Here is a 16940-nt window from a genome sequence, read left to right as displayed (position 1 = left end):
TCTATAGAGGGATCACTTCACCCATCACTAAAATGAAGGAATGTAGCCTCTGGTTCACAAAACACAGGTATATTAAATAATAGTTGTAGACAGAGTGAAAGACACATTATCCAGCTGAAACTAAATGGGGATTTTAATGAAATTGTATAGGACTGTGCAAATTAAACAGAAGATAACATCTATTGTTGTGAAAAGGTCTTTGACTACAAATGGTCAGGACCTTGGTTGGATATCCTTCGAAAACAACAACTTCTCTACCTAACACTGAACCAAACTTTGTGGTCCTTCACTGAGCAAAGCTGCCATTGACATCAATGGGAACTTTGATCAATTAAGGACCACATAATTTGACTTACCATAGTGAACCATTGGTTTAGTACTGTTGGCGTGATACTAAATTTCTTGCAATATTATGGATTTTCTCTGTGACTCTACTTAGCTTTATTTTAGTTTCAGTGCTAACAGGATCACAGCTTGAGGAGTCAAAAACTACACTGTAGGTGACTTCTTTATGGAGTCTGTGCATCTTATGAATTCTGGCTGCTTAGCGAAGTTGTTCTTAGGAAAATTGTTTTATGGAATCCCTTTCCAAAAAGATAAGGTGGGTGAGGTAATATCTTATTGGACCAACTTCTGTTGGTGAGAGAGATGAGTTTTTGAGCCACACAGAGCTCTTCTCTAATATCCTGGGACCAACACAGCTACAATTACTCTGCATATAGAAAATCATTGGCTTTTAAAATTGAGCATGGATGTACACCAAACTCACATTTTCTGTCTAGGCAGCAGATGGCAGTATTCTACCTCATTCAGAGCCTGATCTCTTCTTTCAAGGCAATGGGAGTAATGCCTGTGTACAAAATACAGGACTGAGGCCTAAGTGGACCATTTGCTTTAGTATGTGGTTTTGAAGGCTCTCACTGTATATCTAGTCTTTTCTGCTGTCATCTAACGTCAGTATCACATATGGTTTTGGTGGTTTTTTTTCTGGTTTGTTGGCTTGTTTTTACTGCTATCTGTTCTTGCCTGTTGAGTAACAATGAGTTTCCCCCCAAAAGAAACAAAATAGATATGTAAAGGATCTCTTCTTTACAAATTCTTGGTTTCTAGCAACAATTAATTAATTCAACCTTAGTCTTTAGTTCAGTAGGAATCTCCCTAGTAAGGATTATCAGAATTTTGTACAGTATAAAGAATTTTACTCTTTGAGGGGGAAATCATTTTATATGGTTACTTGTTCACAACTTTAAAAGAATATGTCATTGATAGACGTTGCCACTGTGCAGTACAGTTTAAATCCAAAAGTAAGGTGTTTCTTTTCCTTTGTTACAAACTCCTATGGCTCAAGTTATTCTCTTGTGTAAATTAGCGTATTGATTCTAAAATCCTATATTCAATACTCAGTATTGACCTGAGTAGGTTTGCATTAATGCCAGTAAGGCCATAATTTTGCTCTAAGAATATTCTACACAGAGGGTATTAATAGTTATTTTTGTGGCAAAGTCAAGCATGTGAAGGTTAGGAAAGGAAAGATTTGCAGTTGCCAGTGCAACCTTAATTTTTCCCCTTTGTGCATCCACTGTGTTTACTGACAGAGGCAGGGGTCTGTGGAAACAAAAGTACACCTCTACCTCGATACAATGCTGTCCTTGGGAGCCAAAAAATCTTACTGCGTTATAGGTGAAACCATGTTATTATTGAACTTGCTTTGATCCACCACAGTACGCAGCCCCGCCCCCCTGGAGCACTGCTTTACTGCATTATATCCAAATTCGTGTTATATTGGGTGGCGTTTATCAAGGTAGAGGTGTATATGATCATTTAATTAAAGACAGAATCATACTGTATATGCACAAGGGGCAGAATAAAGGTTGCACAGGCCACTGTAAATTTGGCCTTTCCTAAGTCTTGACTGCTTGACTTTGCAACCCAAACAACATTTTTTGAACAGTTTTTTTTTGTTTTTATCATTTTCCTAGAGTTGCTAACAGATTTTGTTTCCCTTTCAGCTTTTTTTCTTTCATGTGCAACTGAAACAACCTCTACCCATAAATCATGAGCAGGGTTTGAGCTCTGACCATCCAGCAAGTACTACTTGAGCAATGGCACTAACATTAGCTGGCAACAGAAGACTAATTGCCCAATGTGGAGTTCGGAGCTGGTGGTGGAGCAGCCCTAGGTCGTCCTGTTCCTCCTCCCTTTGCCCCTGCTGCTTTAGCAGTTCCCTGGTGTTCCCAGTGTAGTGGTCCTGCTTGTGTAATAGAAAGAGTTTGGTCTCAGAGTGTTGAGCGACTTTGGTGGGCTGCTTTTCTGAGACACACAGATGAGAAGGAAATTATTTTAATACTTCATAATTCAGCCAAATCTGATTGGAACTTCATGGCACAAAGACAGATTTCCCCCTGCTAAATATCAAAGGCTGTCTGTAAACCATTATGGTGAGAGAGCTTCATAAAGGAAAAAATCACAGGAATCCTATATGGCAGAAAGCATTAAGCAAGTTACAGTTAGGAGTCATTGCCATTTGCCCTATCATAAATACTCTAATGACTTTTTTTAAAACTTAGCTTTTTTTCAAAATGTAATTTTCCTGCAGTTTTGGGAATGCCAACACAGCAATATAGCAAATGTATGAGATCCAGATTGGTCTAGTTTCACTGACTAAACCACATGAAACACTACAAGTCAACAGTGCAAACATAAATGTGACTTAAAAGGCAAAATGCCCACTGATACTGACGGGAATTTCACCTGATTAGACAGTAGGACTGGTTCATTCTTAAACTTTAATCATCTAAGGTGGTGGTAGTAAATGGGCAAAGAATTTTTAAATTACATTATGATGGTATTTAAAAAAAAAAGATGAATGCAATCCCTTGTGCACAATTGCTTTGTAAGGAGGAAAAAATTATTGGAAATGCCTTCTTTTCTCTAATTATAGTACTGTAATTACCCTAAATAGCACCTTCTCTGAAAAAGATAAGCGGTTAGTCATAATGAGTCAGTGCCACCCAGAGGGGGGGGCAAGTGTGGCAATTTGCCCCGGACTCCACAGGGGCCCCCACGAGAGCTTTTCGGGGCCCCTGGAGCGGGGTCCTTCACTTGCTCCGGGAAAACTCTCACGTGCCCGGGCCCCGCGGAGCTTCTTCTGCAGCAATTCGGCGGCGGGGGGTCCTTCCGCTCCAGGACCCGCTGCCAAAGCGCCCCGAAGACCCGCAGCGGGGGGTCCTTCCGCCCTGGGTCCCACTGCCGAAGTGCCAGGTCTTTGGCAGCAATTCGGCAGCGGGGGCCACCCCAGGCCCCCTGAATCCTCTGGGCGGCCCTGTAATGAGCTCTGTAAGAGGAGAAGAGATGTTGAGGAGATTGGAAAGAAATTGTCCAGTACTAGTCAACAAGACCCTTTCAGCTTACTATTTGTAAGCTGTGTGACAATTCACCAAAATATTGGAACTATAAATAGCAATATTATTAATAGAGCATTACATAGAAAGGAGAGTAAAACAACACATTATGAATGCAGTGGCACTGTTATAGCTGGTGTATAAATTGTCCATGCAACTCCCACTGCTATCTGGAGAGTTTTGTGTACTTGTTCAGCTTTATTTGTATCTGGCCTATTCAGACAAGAGTATTTCACAGAGTTGGTGCTACTATACTTGATTTCTGTACCCTGAAGTTGGCTGGGAAAGAAATTGATATTCAAGTATGTCTGAAAATATGAAATTATCTTTAAGCACATCTGTGATGGAACTAAGACTTATTTAATAAACTTCTGCTGCAGTGTAATATACAGATTACGTTGCACTTTGACCACAGTAGGCATGAATTAGTTTTCTCTAGGCCTACTTTGAATATTTTTATTTAAAAAACCATTGAATTGTGGCTGGTGCTCTAACTAGGCTTTTGCTAATAAACTTAGATATCAAGCTGCATGGTGGGGATGTGCAGTAGGGGAAAATAGCTGTACAAATTCAAACTTGGTGGGGGGGTTAAACATGACTTGTGTAATAAGAGTAACATACATGTGCAGACCTTCAAAGCTCCCTTCCTCAAATTATGAGCTTGTTCCCAGTGATGAAATCAGTAATTCTGTTTTCTTCAATAGGAACAGACTTTCTGTCTTTTCTGATCAGGACTATAATTGAGGGGAACTGTCTTCAGTGTTATCGTGCATCGGATGTAGGTGCATCGGATGTAGGTGCATGTTAAAATCAATGTTTGCCATGTGTACATGCTCCACTTAGGAGACAGCAGTATAAACTCAGCCCTTGAACTAGCCAGCAGCTGGCCTAAATGCCCACTTTGTTGCATCAAACAAACAAAAAAATTCACTCTTCCTGGTTTTGTTCCCTCATAGTTTTTTTCTTTTTCAGTGCATTCCATTGTATAACATTGCACAATTGCCTTACCTATACATGTGCCTGATCATACATCCCTTGAGATCAGTGGCTAAGACCCCAATTTTGTTTCCACTACGATATGAAATGCTTTTTACTTTGAACATCTAAGGAGTGGAGAGATGTAGCTATTAGGAAATAGAAATCTGCTCACTTGTCAAGTTTAAAACATGTAGTTTGCAATGGAAAGGTGCTGAGGCAGTGGTAGACAACATTTTCTTCAGCTGAGAAAACCTGAGTGTCTAATTTCACACAGTGCTTTCTGTCACTGCTTATATTTAAATGGCCCTAGGATAAACATACCGTGCAACTTTTTATTAGTATGCCTACTGCTCTTGGGTCTAAATGAGGAGAGATGCAAGCATTGTAAGAGATCAGTGAGGGGATTGCATTCTGTGTAAGAGACTAAAGCACTGGCCAGTCTATTCTCCTGATTTAGAGCCAAAGTTTGCTTTTGCCAGAACACTGAGAGCAGGGATTCTAGCAGATGAATTATCTGATAGAAATAGTCTCCTAGCAAAGACAGGCTTCCATGGTGTAGATACGTATTGAGGATCACTTTGCTGATGCTCAAGAACCTATTCGTGCTCATTGGAATTTTACCTCTGCCTTTAATGGAATCAGATTTGGCTGGATAGCAGCAGCTTATACAATAGCATAGTACATGTTGTTCATGACAGCCTGAACAGGCGGGGACATTTTCCAAAGAGCCCAGCTCCTATTTAATAGCCTAAATAACATCTGCCTTTCAGAAGAACTTCCACTGAGGAAAACAGAGTTGGGAGCTGAGCACTTCTAAAAGTCTATTATTTAGGTGACTAAATACAAGCTGAGCTGTCAGTGCCAGATTTCTCAAGCGACTTGAGATGGGGGATGGATATACTTATATACCCTGTGCAATAAATGTATCTGCTTAGGGACTATATTTAATAAACAGAGCATCTGGATGATTGAAACAGGGCCTAATTTAGTAGCTAGCCTTTAGGTGTTGCAGGCAGCTGAACACTAATAAGAGTTTCTGCCTTGTTCCACTTAGTGTCACTTCCCTGTATGGAACCTGGCAGGATCTAACCCTTAATTATGAAACATTAAATAACACTGAAGTATGATTAATGGGAGTTTCTCAGGCAAAATGTTTTCTCCCAGTCATCCAGTGTAGAAATAATAAATTTATTTTTGTGTGCAACGTTAATAATGTTCAACTGATATCTTTCTTAAAATTAAGATGCACTTGCTTTTACAGAAAAGTCAAAAGCTTTACCTTTTATTGGTGGACTATTTTAAGTCAAAGTTAAACTGGGGCTTGCTCCTTCATTGTTATTGTTTTATAGGTATCATCTTTGCTTTTATTTCTTCTCTCCCTTTCACTTGGTAAACAAATTTCTCAGACTTGACTTAAATTTTCCTCATTGACCAATAACTGGTAAGTGAGAGAGTCTGTCTGTTCTTTAGACCTGATACTTGAGTTATTAATTTCATGTCTGTTTCAGTTGTCTCTTTCTCTTAAGTACTTCCAGGCAGTTTCACTATGGTGATGTCCTATTAGATATCAATTTTCCTGTGTCCTCATACTTTTAACAGAACAAAAATTGAAGTATTAAAATATCATAGATCAGTATGTAGAAAGCATAGTACTAAAGCTGGTACAGTTCTAATTCTGTCGTGTAAAGATCAAATTTAAAAATATTCAGCTAATTATTTTCATTATTTAGTGTACCAAACACAGTTCTTATCAATTGGATATGAAATTTTCATTTTCCTCTTGCTTAAGGGGAAGGCACTGCTGCTTAAGCGTTGTAGAGAGGGTGTTTCTGCTCGAGGGGGAGTACCTCCTCTCTCTTTCGGTGACATCCGTTCCTCAACAGCTGCGGGGTCTTTCAGCTCAAAAGCGCTCATGTGCATGAGCAGGAGTTGCAGAACCTGCTCCCTGAGGATACAGGAGCGAAATAATAATCACCCGACGGAGCTACAGCCCGAGTACCGACAGTAAGAGGGCGCATCTAGTTTCCTCCTCGAGGAAAAGCAGCATATTTCGGTAGCTGGGTGCTGCTGGAAAGCGATCCTGTTTACCGTGCTCCTTGCTGCAGCAATTTGATGCGGTCTTTTTCAACGTGACAGCCCCAGGGAGCCCTGCAAGGGCTAGCAGGGGCGATCTGGGCTGCGGGTGGCACAGGGCAACATCTGCGTCTCCCCCAGTCGCTTCCCTAGTCCGCTCAACAACCATTTTGCAGTCACCCAACGGCTTATTCTGTTGCGGTGCCAGGCTGGAGCTGGCTACAGAGCAGCGCTCGGGGATGCCCCCCGCGAACGGCGTGAGGCAAGGGCAGGGCGCCTGAGGGGCTACCGTGCAGTTAGACGCCACCAGGAGCAGTAAGTGGCCCGGAAGGGAAGGGGCACCCGAAACCACTTCTGTGGCGAGCCGTCAGCGCGGGGCGGTCTCCGGGCTGCACCAGGCGGCTGCCGAGCTCCGCCGCAGCCGGGCGGCGGGGGGTAGAGCGCGCGCGGCCGCCGTGGTGAGGATTGGGGGGCGGGAAGGGGAGAGCGATGAGGTGGGGGGAGGCGGCCCGCTCCCGGGCGGTACCAGGAGAGCCCCGGCGCTGGGGACTGGAGCGGGGTCAGGGAGGGCTCAGGCGGGGGGAGGAGAGAAGCAGAGGGAGGGAGGGAGCCAGGCGGGAGGCGGAGCGGCGGGAGGAGGCAGCGCTGGGAGCCGGGCACTCGGGAAGCGGAGGCGGATTAAAATGGCCACCGGCAGCTCCGGGGAGCGGCTCCAGCTGCTCCTGGCGCGTCCGCTCGGCCCGGCCCGCTCCTGATGGGGGAGAGAGGCCAGCGGGGTGTGGAAGCAGCGGCGGCGGCAGCCGAGCGCGGTGCCCGCCGGGCTGCAGCGGCGGAGCCGGCCAGGGAATTTTCTGCGGGAGCCGCAGCCTCGGTTATTTAAAATAACAACCCCCCCGCGCGGGCGGAGGTCGGACCCCCCACCCGGTGAGTGCCGCCACCCGCCCTATCCTCCTCGGGCGGCCGCTTTGTGTGCAGCCGGCCCGGGCCCTCCGAGGGCGGCAGCTGGCTGCGCTTTGTCGAGCTCGGTAGCCACCCGTCTCCCGCGCCCCCCATAGGCCTCGGCGGCGGCTCCGCTCCCTAGTTCCCAGGGATGCTGCGTCGGGAGCTGCCTCCATCCGTCCGCGCCCTGCAGCCGCCCGGGCAGGGGAGGGGGGGACCTCAGGGATACCTGGGGAAGGGGCGTGGGGCGGCTGCGCCGCGCTGGGGGAGGCAGGTGGCGACACTGGAGAGCGGGGCCTGGCTCGGGGGGCGATCCTGGTGTGTCCTGCCTAGAGAGGGACAGGTAAAGCCCGGCTCCGCTGGCGGGGCGGCGGGAGAGACCTGGGAGCGCCGGCAGCGCCGCGGCCCTGCAGTGATTTCATTAACCCTCTGCCTGCTGCCCTTTGTTGTTCCCCGGTAGGATTGTTCCGCCCGGGAGAGCCCAGGGGAAGGGGTGTATCGCGGCCCGGTCTCCCCCGCGCAGCCTGACGGCCAGTACCTTTGTATTTGGTCTGTGGGGAACGGCGTGTACTTTGTTGGGTGTCACAGGAGTGTTTGGCTCGGTTGCCCTGGAAGGAGAGGAGGGAGTGGAACCTGGATTAAAAGCAAGGAGGAGTTTTATTCATGTCCCCACAGGGGGTGAGAGAAGAGTAGTTTGGAGGGGGTCATTTATGGGGGGTCGTTATCCAGAGTTGCAGTTCTAGGCTAAATTACAGATTCGTGGCTTATTCCAGAGGAATTTAAGTTCTAGGCCACAATCCTGTAAACTGAATGGCGAGGTTGACTCCTGCACCTGCCTAGAGCCCTGTTGGCCTCAGTGCAGATGTTGAGTCTACACATAAACTTCTGCCTCATATAATGCTGTCCCCGGGAGCCAAAAAATCTTACTGCGTTATAGGTGAAACCATGTTATATCGGACTTGCTTTGATCCGCTGGAGCGTGCATCTCCCTCCCCCCCCCCCAGTGCTGCTTTACCGCTTTATATCTGAATTTGTGTTATATTGGATCACGTTATATTGGGGGTAAAGGTGTATATGTCGACTTGAAGGATCAAAACCTTAGTTTGCTGCCTTGATGGCTGCACAAGAGTGTTGGGAAAGTCCATGTGGGGAACATCCTAAAAAAAACAGAAATACAGCGGTGCGAAGAAGGAAAAAGAAAATCTTCCTTTTGCTCTATAGGTTTCACAACTAATCTAGGTGAAATGTTCTACTGAACAGTGTGGTGGTCAAACACGTTAATGTAGGCATTGCATAATGTTTTTGTCTTTGTGGGTTAGTTCCAAATTGTGTCCTTGTAAAATGTTGAGAGAACTTATGATAGCAAGAAGCGCATTTTTCATTTTTAAGATGATAAAGCATATAGCTGTATTATATGAAGAACATTTTAAGTATCTTCTGTGGCATGATGCAGTTAAATAAAAACAGCAGAGCATCACTGAATGGTATTTTGAAGTGTAGTATATATTTTGGAGGAACTGGACAGGTTCATCCCTGCTTGCAACTTAATGTGCAGTTTTAAGCTTTCTGGTTTTTTGTACTTTTTTGCATTTACATTGAAGCAAATGGGACTTAAACATGTGCTAAGTGTGTTGCTAAATCAGGGCCTAAATGTTACTTTTACTTGTTTTAATTAATATTTGTAAAATGATGGAGAAAACTGATAGAAAATTCAGGCACATTTTTCTTCAGGTGTTTGCATGAATATTTTTAAGCTTTTTAATACATGAAAGACCCTGGGAGTCTTAGCAGACACATGGTTTGTGTGAATAGTAAAATATTATTGTGTAATAACTTTTTTGTTTTAGTTTTGCTTTTTAGCTGTTTAAAAACATAAGAACATTAAATGTTTTATGTCAGGCATCATTTACAAACATCTCATTTTATTTAAGCTCTTCAATAAACAAAGGTAATGTACACTAAGCACAGGAAGTAAAAATATCCAGAATGGAGGCATAAATACTGTAAATGAACCAAAGCCACTTCTTGCAGTGTGTGTAGGACTAGTCTAACTAGAGTGTGTAGGAAGAATAGTTTCAAATAAGCATTTCTATCTCTTGTGGTTAGAAACCTTCAAAACATAATTATGGGGAGCCCTGAGATGACTATCCTAGTAAAAACAAACCAAACTAGTAGTAATACAGTTATATGTAACTTTCTTCACTTTCAACCTTACTATACTATTAAACACTCATCCTTAGAATCTTTCAGTCTAGGAGAACCACATAAGTCTTAAATTGTGGCAGTTGTGGCCATGTGGCATCCTCCAGTGAAAATATCCTGCAAGTCCTCTTAAACCCTAATGCAGACTATATCACTTACCAGACAAGGAGATGTGGTGGTTTCATGTTCTTCCTCAGAATGTGTAGGTGTACACACAAAGACAAAACAAATGTGTGTTATTAAAGTTAGATAGCAGGACTATGTAGTTGAGCAGACAGCAATACTGAGACTCCATTTGTATACACAGCCAAAGTTCACAATATTTTATTGAGTACAGGTATATATCTCAGTTAAGACAATTATTACTTTTGAAAATTCCTAGCATAAATCACAACAATTGAGTCATAATTCCAGAGCCTTCTGTCTTCCTTCTGTTTTCCACCTATTGATCTGCCAAGCATCAGGCCTCCTCTGCAGAGAAGATGTAATAAGTGTGTCCACCATAGGAAATACACAGTAAGCAAGAAGAATAGCATCTTATCTAGTATCCTTCAGAGGTTGTTTTCTATGTCCCCTAAATAGTCTTAACACTTGATTCAGTGTAGTCAGGGAAGCACTTATTCCATTTCCCAACATATAATATCTTGATCGTTTCTCAGGCTCACTGAATAATTAACTTCTGGAGAATCAAAAGGGGACTGCTGATTAATACACTTGAAGTCACCTTTTAGCCCTCAGTTTCATGAACAGCAAGGAACCCAGAGTCAAGACTACTGGACAGCAGAAAAATGATGTACTTCTGGAGTCTAGAATCTATTTTTTTTAAATTGTAAGTTAACAGAACTTTTGGATTCCAAGATGTTGGTCACACTAATATGCTTGATATATAGTATCTTTGACTATGCCTTAAGAATAGACTAACTTTGTAAATTTTTGTTTTCAAATCATGTTGCATGTTATTGAACAAATGTTGATGCATTTGTGTAAGTCAACACTACTTTGTAATTTTAGTAAATGATTTAGTACTAGCTGGAGTAGACAGACAAATCTTACAAGATATAAAGATCCTTTAGGATTGCTAATATCTAATATATCAAGATGGGTTGACAGATCATCATTAGTTGGTACATGCTGTTTTTCCAGTAATTAGTTTAGCATTGAAATGTTGATTTGTGGTTGTCCTTTCTTTACTTAATCTTAAAATTTACTTAAAATTCAGTTGTATCTAACTAGGAGTGGTTGGTGAGCTAAGTAGCCTTCAGCTCAGGTTTGTCTGATTTTTGTTTGATAGCTGGGCAAATATAGGACAGGTTAGGACTATCATGAAATTTAAGTTCATGGAAATGCCACTTTACACTTGGTTATATGGGTGGATAAAAAAGTTGTAGGAAAATAAGATTTTTAATGGTTTCAGGGTATAAGATGAAAAATAAAACCTTACAAATCTTGGGGGGGAGGGTGTATAGAATTTCAGTTATTTCAGCATTAGCATAGGCTAAGGCAGAGATGGGGAGATGTTTTGGCTTTATCTGACTGCCCTTGAAGTCAGCAGGGGTCTTTACTGTTGACTTCAACTGTAGTTTGGTGAGGCTTCTACTCTAAGAGAAAACCCATGATAAGCTTTTCTTTTTACATAGTGGTGCTTCAATTTTTTTTTTAATTTGTTTTAGAGTGGTCCATTGAGGCCCAGTCAGCATTGGGTTATCCCCTTGTGCTAAGTGCTGTATATTCATCCTAAACTCAATGAATCAGATGTGCGTTGGATTTTGGATTTATAGTATGCACAGGCTTCTAACTGCTAAAATGGGCACCCTTTCTATTGTACTTGAGTTTTTTGCTGTTTTTTTTCCGTTTTGGAAGACACGTCCTCTTCCTAAAATAACCTTGGCCAGGCTTGTAAATATTTGGGGAAAACAACATAGCCAATGTCATTCAACTGACTAGATGCATTATAGACTCTCTGTTTGGGTGTGGGCACCTATTCTGAAGTATTGGGTATTGGTACTGCTGGAGACAGGATGTATGTACAAGACTCCTATTTAATCAAACATGTTGGGCACATAGAAAAATCCCTACAACTTATTTCCGTCCCTCTTTCTCTCCCTGACCTCTTTATTTTGTAGTTGTGTTACAAGCCAATTAGCCATTGCTGGTGGGTTTTTTTTATTGGGTTAACCTGAATTTTTATTTCTTGTATGTATGTGTTTTTAAAGATAAGTCATGACATTCAGCTAAGCTTCTGCAGACCAACTATGCAGGCAAGCAGCACTGAAGAGAAGGAGGCAGTAGCAGGTGTTTTGTCCAGTGCTATTTGCTGCTGGAGTGAACCTCCAGGCACTGGGTAGGGATTTTTAAATATTTGTACATTATTTTTATTGGTTTCTATTGCAAAATAAAGGATACTTTGTTTTAAACAATGTTGTCTTTGACTCTTGGCACCTCTTGTTATAAGCATGTGACTCTTCCCTCTTTTTCCATGACCAGACAGTGATTATTTTCAAATGATTTACTATGACAAACAAGCCCTAGTTATAATTTACCAAAATATTTTATAATCACACTTGCCTGGGAGGTACTTAAACTGTAGGAAAATATATTGACAATTTGCTATGTCATAATAGCTTTTTAGCAGCCCCTAAAACTGAGCTACTTTAATCATTTCAAAACCTACAGTTTGAAAAATGTGATCAGATCTTTCACTTCTGTATTGTAAAATACATCACTAGATAGTATAATTCTTTGCAGATTTCCATTTTCAGTATCTTTAGATAGATGTCTTCAAAACATATACCTTTTATGTGTTTAAAAAAAACCCAAAAACCAGAACATTCCAAATAATTGTTGTCTTCAACTAGTGTCTGTAGATGGTTGTCTTTGCTGTTTTAGTTTTACAGTAAGTAATCACTTTTTGTATCTTCAGCAATTTACTACTGAGATACAAGGAATGTATCAAGAGTTGCATGCTAGAATGCACAAACTGTTTGGCAATAAGAGATACAGCACTTAATGATTTCCAGACAATCTTCAAGAATTTTTTTTTTAAGTTTAAAAGTACCTGTCCATCATGACTCCAGAGCTAAAAACCCTAAAATAATGTTTTGTGGGTTTTTTTTAAATGTTTGGGGGTTTTGTGAGCAAGGAAATTCATCACTTGGGTCACCCAAGCAGTCATAACTATCCAGTAGTGAGGGTCAGAGAACCATTTTATCAAGAAACCCAAAATTCTTTAACTACTTGGGGCTTGTCTACACTGGCAGTGCTTTAACGTGGCTTGTATAGTTTTGTTAGAGTTCCCCCAGTGCTCTTAAAAAAAACAAAATAACAAACACCTCCATGAGGGGCATAGCTACCAGTGCTGGGAATGCTGCTCCCAGCGCTGGTGCACTGTCCATACTGGCACCTTGCAGCGCTGAAACTTGCCATTCTCGGGGGTGGGAGTGGGGGCTTCATACCCCTGAGTGAGAAAGTTGCAGTGCTGTAAGGTGCCAGTGTACACAAGCCCTTGGATAAGTTTACCTGAAAGTGGAATGCTGCCACCTCTGGAGTTCAGTATAGCACAGTATTACATACTCAGCACTTTAGGTAAGATGACCGTATTGAATTGGAATTACATGAGTAATATTTAGATAGGGAGATTGTAGTACCTTAATTGGAATTTGTCCAGGATGCTTGGATTAATTTATGCTTCCAGAAAGCACTGTGGATTTTCAGAAACCAGAAGTAGTCAGGACTTAGTTTTGCACATTATCTGAAAGGTGTCGTCTCCAGCAATTCAGTTCCATCAAACTCCATATTTAGGCATTATATTAATGTTTTGGCATAACTATTACCATATACTCTCAGTGCCATATGCTGAATCATTAATGCTATTTACTGCAGCAACTTACTTTCCTTGGAGGCTTTGCACGGTAATACTGGCCTGTTCATACCCTGCTTAGTTTGAGCTAAGATAAAATTGTAAGATGTGATATAGATGAAATCTTAAATGGACTCCTATGTTAACCAATTTGATGGTTGTGCACAAAAAGTCTTTGATAATGTATTTGAACCATTGCAGTGTAAAAAGTGGTGCTTTTTTTCTGGTTTCCTGTTATCTGTGAGGTTGTCTAGTCTAGTGGGTGACCACCTATGTTGGATGGAAATAAGGGAAAACCACATGAAAAATAAGGGACAATACTTTAATTTAAAGGGCGTTTTCGGGAAACATCATGTCACTTGTGCATTTTTCTCTCAAGTGTACAGTCTGTTGCCCTCAAATGTGTAATACAATTATCAGGCACTTCAATTTAACATTTAAAGTAGTACATTTTAGTTTTAATACATTTAATATGCCTTAAAATATTGGATGGGTGATCACCCTAAGGGATCCCTCTCTAAGGGAGAAATCAATGAATAAGGACTTGTCTTAAAATAAGGGACGAGTGGTCAACATAAGTGTGTGGAATAAGTTCTGATGAAAATCATAGAACTTGGTTAAACATTTGAAAATATCTTGGCAGGTATTGACAAGAAACTTCTTCACAGACTATTGATACTGAAGTTGCAAAGTTGTATTTGGGTGAAAAATACTGAATTCTCTGAGGCTTGGAAAATGTGTGTTGGAGGTGATCTTAGTCTCAAGGTGAAGAGCACAATCTGCTTTGCTAGCAACCCATATGTTGTGTGGAATTAATAGCTTTCACAAGGTGGGCTTCCCCTTGTTCATGTGCTATGTTTTAGGTAATTGCTGTGTACAGGTTTGAACTGTCCTCCCTACTGAATAGTTAAGACAACACAAACTCATAAAATCTATAGGATCGTCTGATAACTGATTAGAAATGTTACTTAAGAGTTTTATTGATACTCTGGGTTTCTGGGAATAGATAATATATACAGTGATTTTTCGTTACAAAGTCTGTTTACTGAGTAATCTCAGTTGTGGAAAGGTAGAGTTCGTAGAGAATGCCTGAACACATTTGCCACAATATGCCTCAACACATTTGACTTAGATGTTGCATCTATTAAATGCAAAAATAGCATTACATTAAAGTTAATGTTGCAAGATCAATATTTCATAATCAAAATAAGTACAAAAATTATGTTGGTTCCAGCAATGTGAACTTGGCCACTTTGCATATGCTGCATATCATGCTGAAGAATAAAAGAGGAACAGAAAATGCCATTTAAAAAAATTAACTTGGCTGAACAGTGTTGGCTGATCAACCTTAGTAAGTGAAATTTTCTGACTCCTAAATATTTTATTTCATTCCTTCATTGCTGGTCTTTTTATATCTAATTTGATTGATTATTTCTTTTAAATGGGAAAATAGTAAGGAAGAAATTGTAATGAGTGCATATGGATAGGTAATGCTTTTTATATGTTTAAATTCTTACCCGTAAGAATTTTAGGGAAGGTGGGTTTTCACTCACCCTTAATTTAAAAAGTAGCTTAAGGGGATTTTCTAAACCAACTCTCCTCAGATCATCCTAACTATTGAGGGGACTATTCCACCCTTCCCTTTGTTGTTGTTTTTTTTTCCTTTCTTTTTTTTGAGACTGGTCTTTGCCATAAACTCCAGTACCTTGTGCTGCACCTATCTCTGCTTACTGGGGCTGTGAAACTGGCATGATTTTTGACAGTTTTTCTGATACTCATGGGGTTCTGCACAACACCCGCAAACCTTGTTGACTTACTTTTCGTCACCAGCTTAACAAAGCTGTGAGCAGTAGCAATGGCACTGGAGCAGTCTCTTCTGCAGACTTAAGAAAACAATACTCATTTCACATTTGGAAAATTAAATTTGCTATAGTGAGGGCTAGAACCTTTTTTGGTTTTTTTTTTAAGTTAAAGCTAAAACTATTCCAATAAAAAGGTTTAGACCAACACACTCTCCTAGGAAAGAATCCTCATTGGTTAACAAATGCCCCCCCATTATAAGCATGTGAGGGAGTTATAGGAGAAACAGTTCTGCACCCTTTACAGTAGCACACACAACTAATACCTACTGTACTTTTTGAACCAGTGGCACATGACTGTGCTTATAATGAATGATGCATATGTGAGAAACATAAATGATCAGGAAAGGTAATGTTTAATGGTAAAAAGGCATCCTCTTAACTTTTTATAGATGTATAGAAAAAAGTTATAAAGAAGGATATGAAATAGATGCACTCAAGTATCACAGTTAGGCAGGCTGTACATTTGATTTTAATCTAGACTGTCCTGTTTTTAAATGGGTTGGTTCCTGTCTGGTACTGGTATTAAACGGTGTGTGGTTTTGTCTGGTATCTCTCGCACACAATGCCATTTTGAAGAGAGTGACACTCTGCCCTGCTACTGTGACCTTGTGGGTGGGGTCATAGAGGCCCATGGTGTTCCTGGAAGTACCAGAATGTCTGGTATTCTGGGGATGTGACAGTAGTCATGCTAAACACTGCAGTGTGTGTAAACATACCTTCACTTTTAGAGCTTAATTTATGCAAAGAATTGGCTGCTGGTACATTAATGACCTTTGTAATAAAGTATGTGAATGTTTTTATAGTACAATGTGGGGAAAACTAAGCTATTGATTACGGGGACTGGCTAACTTCCTTTGTGAGACGCTTGGTTTTTATACTTCTGAAGAAGCTTCTTAGATCTGCTTTCTAGATCTGCACTGTGAAGGTGGGACAGGATTAGGAGATGTTTTGTGGGAGCCTTTTTTATTCACTGAAAGATCTACTGAAGCCATCCTATGCATTGATGTGGCTTGTGGGGAGGTCCAGGGTGGAAGTTAATGGATCTACTTCTACTTGGATCATCTTGCCATTCCTCACCATTCATCCGCAAATATATATGTGTGGGTGGGTGGGTGGCAGGGGGTAAGCATGCTTGTTGATTTGCTTTTCTACAGTGTTGTTCATGTATGTTCATAAACTCTCAATAGTAATTAACAGTGATGAATTAGGTTTATTTAAACTCGTTTTTGGTGATATGTTTCAGCTGATAAAGTTGAATATCATGATAACTAAAGGTTGCTTATTGTCTAACACCGGAGTTGACAAACTCTTAGAATAACTTCTGAAACTGAAGCATTATGGTTAATTTGTTGCAACAAAAGAGCCGAGATTAAAAAGAAGAAGGCCAAAAGGGAGTGTTTAAAATAAAGTCTCATCTCTGTGTTACTTGTACTGGGTTATTTGGGTATCTTGATAGGGAGATGCTTTTTTTAAAAAAAATTTTAAGGACAGAAAGATTACGGGTTGGGGACTTTTTAAAAAAAAAAGTGGTTTTTTTTTGTTCTTTTTTTTTAAGAAGATATGACCATTTCCTGCAATATCTTTGGGAGATACTACTGTATTAAGTATATGTACTGTTCTAAGCCAGTT

At 41.1% G+C, this 16940-nt stretch overlaps 1 protein-coding gene across 8 annotated transcripts in view; it reads left to right on the top strand.

The window, feature by feature from the left end:
- Positions 1-6336: 6336 nt before the first annotated feature.
- The window catches only part of WDFY3 (WD repeat and FYVE domain containing 3), a 319930-nt gene continuing 309326 nt past the window's right edge, over positions 6337-16940 (top strand). For 5 of the 8 annotated variants that reach the window (XM_039539793.1, XM_039539788.1, XM_039539790.1 and 2 more), the window contains exon 1: positions 6639-6767. The gene's annotated coding sequence lies outside the window, so the exon portion shown is untranslated. Of the gene's footprint in view, positions 6384-6638; positions 6768-7181; positions 7377-11912; positions 11935-16940 lie in introns of those variants that run through there. The other 3 variants (XM_039539787.1, XM_039539785.1, XM_039539786.1) reach the window with 3 other exon arrangements.

The sequence above is a fragment of the Mauremys reevesii genome, linkage group 5, assembly GCF_016161935.1.
Source record: "Mauremys reevesii isolate NIE-2019 linkage group 5, ASM1616193v1, whole genome shotgun sequence".
Taxonomy (NCBI): Eukaryota; Metazoa; Chordata; order Testudines; family Geoemydidae; genus Mauremys; species Mauremys reevesii.
Note: the sequence above shows the minus strand (reverse complement) of the source record. Positions and strands in the feature narration are given on the sequence as shown.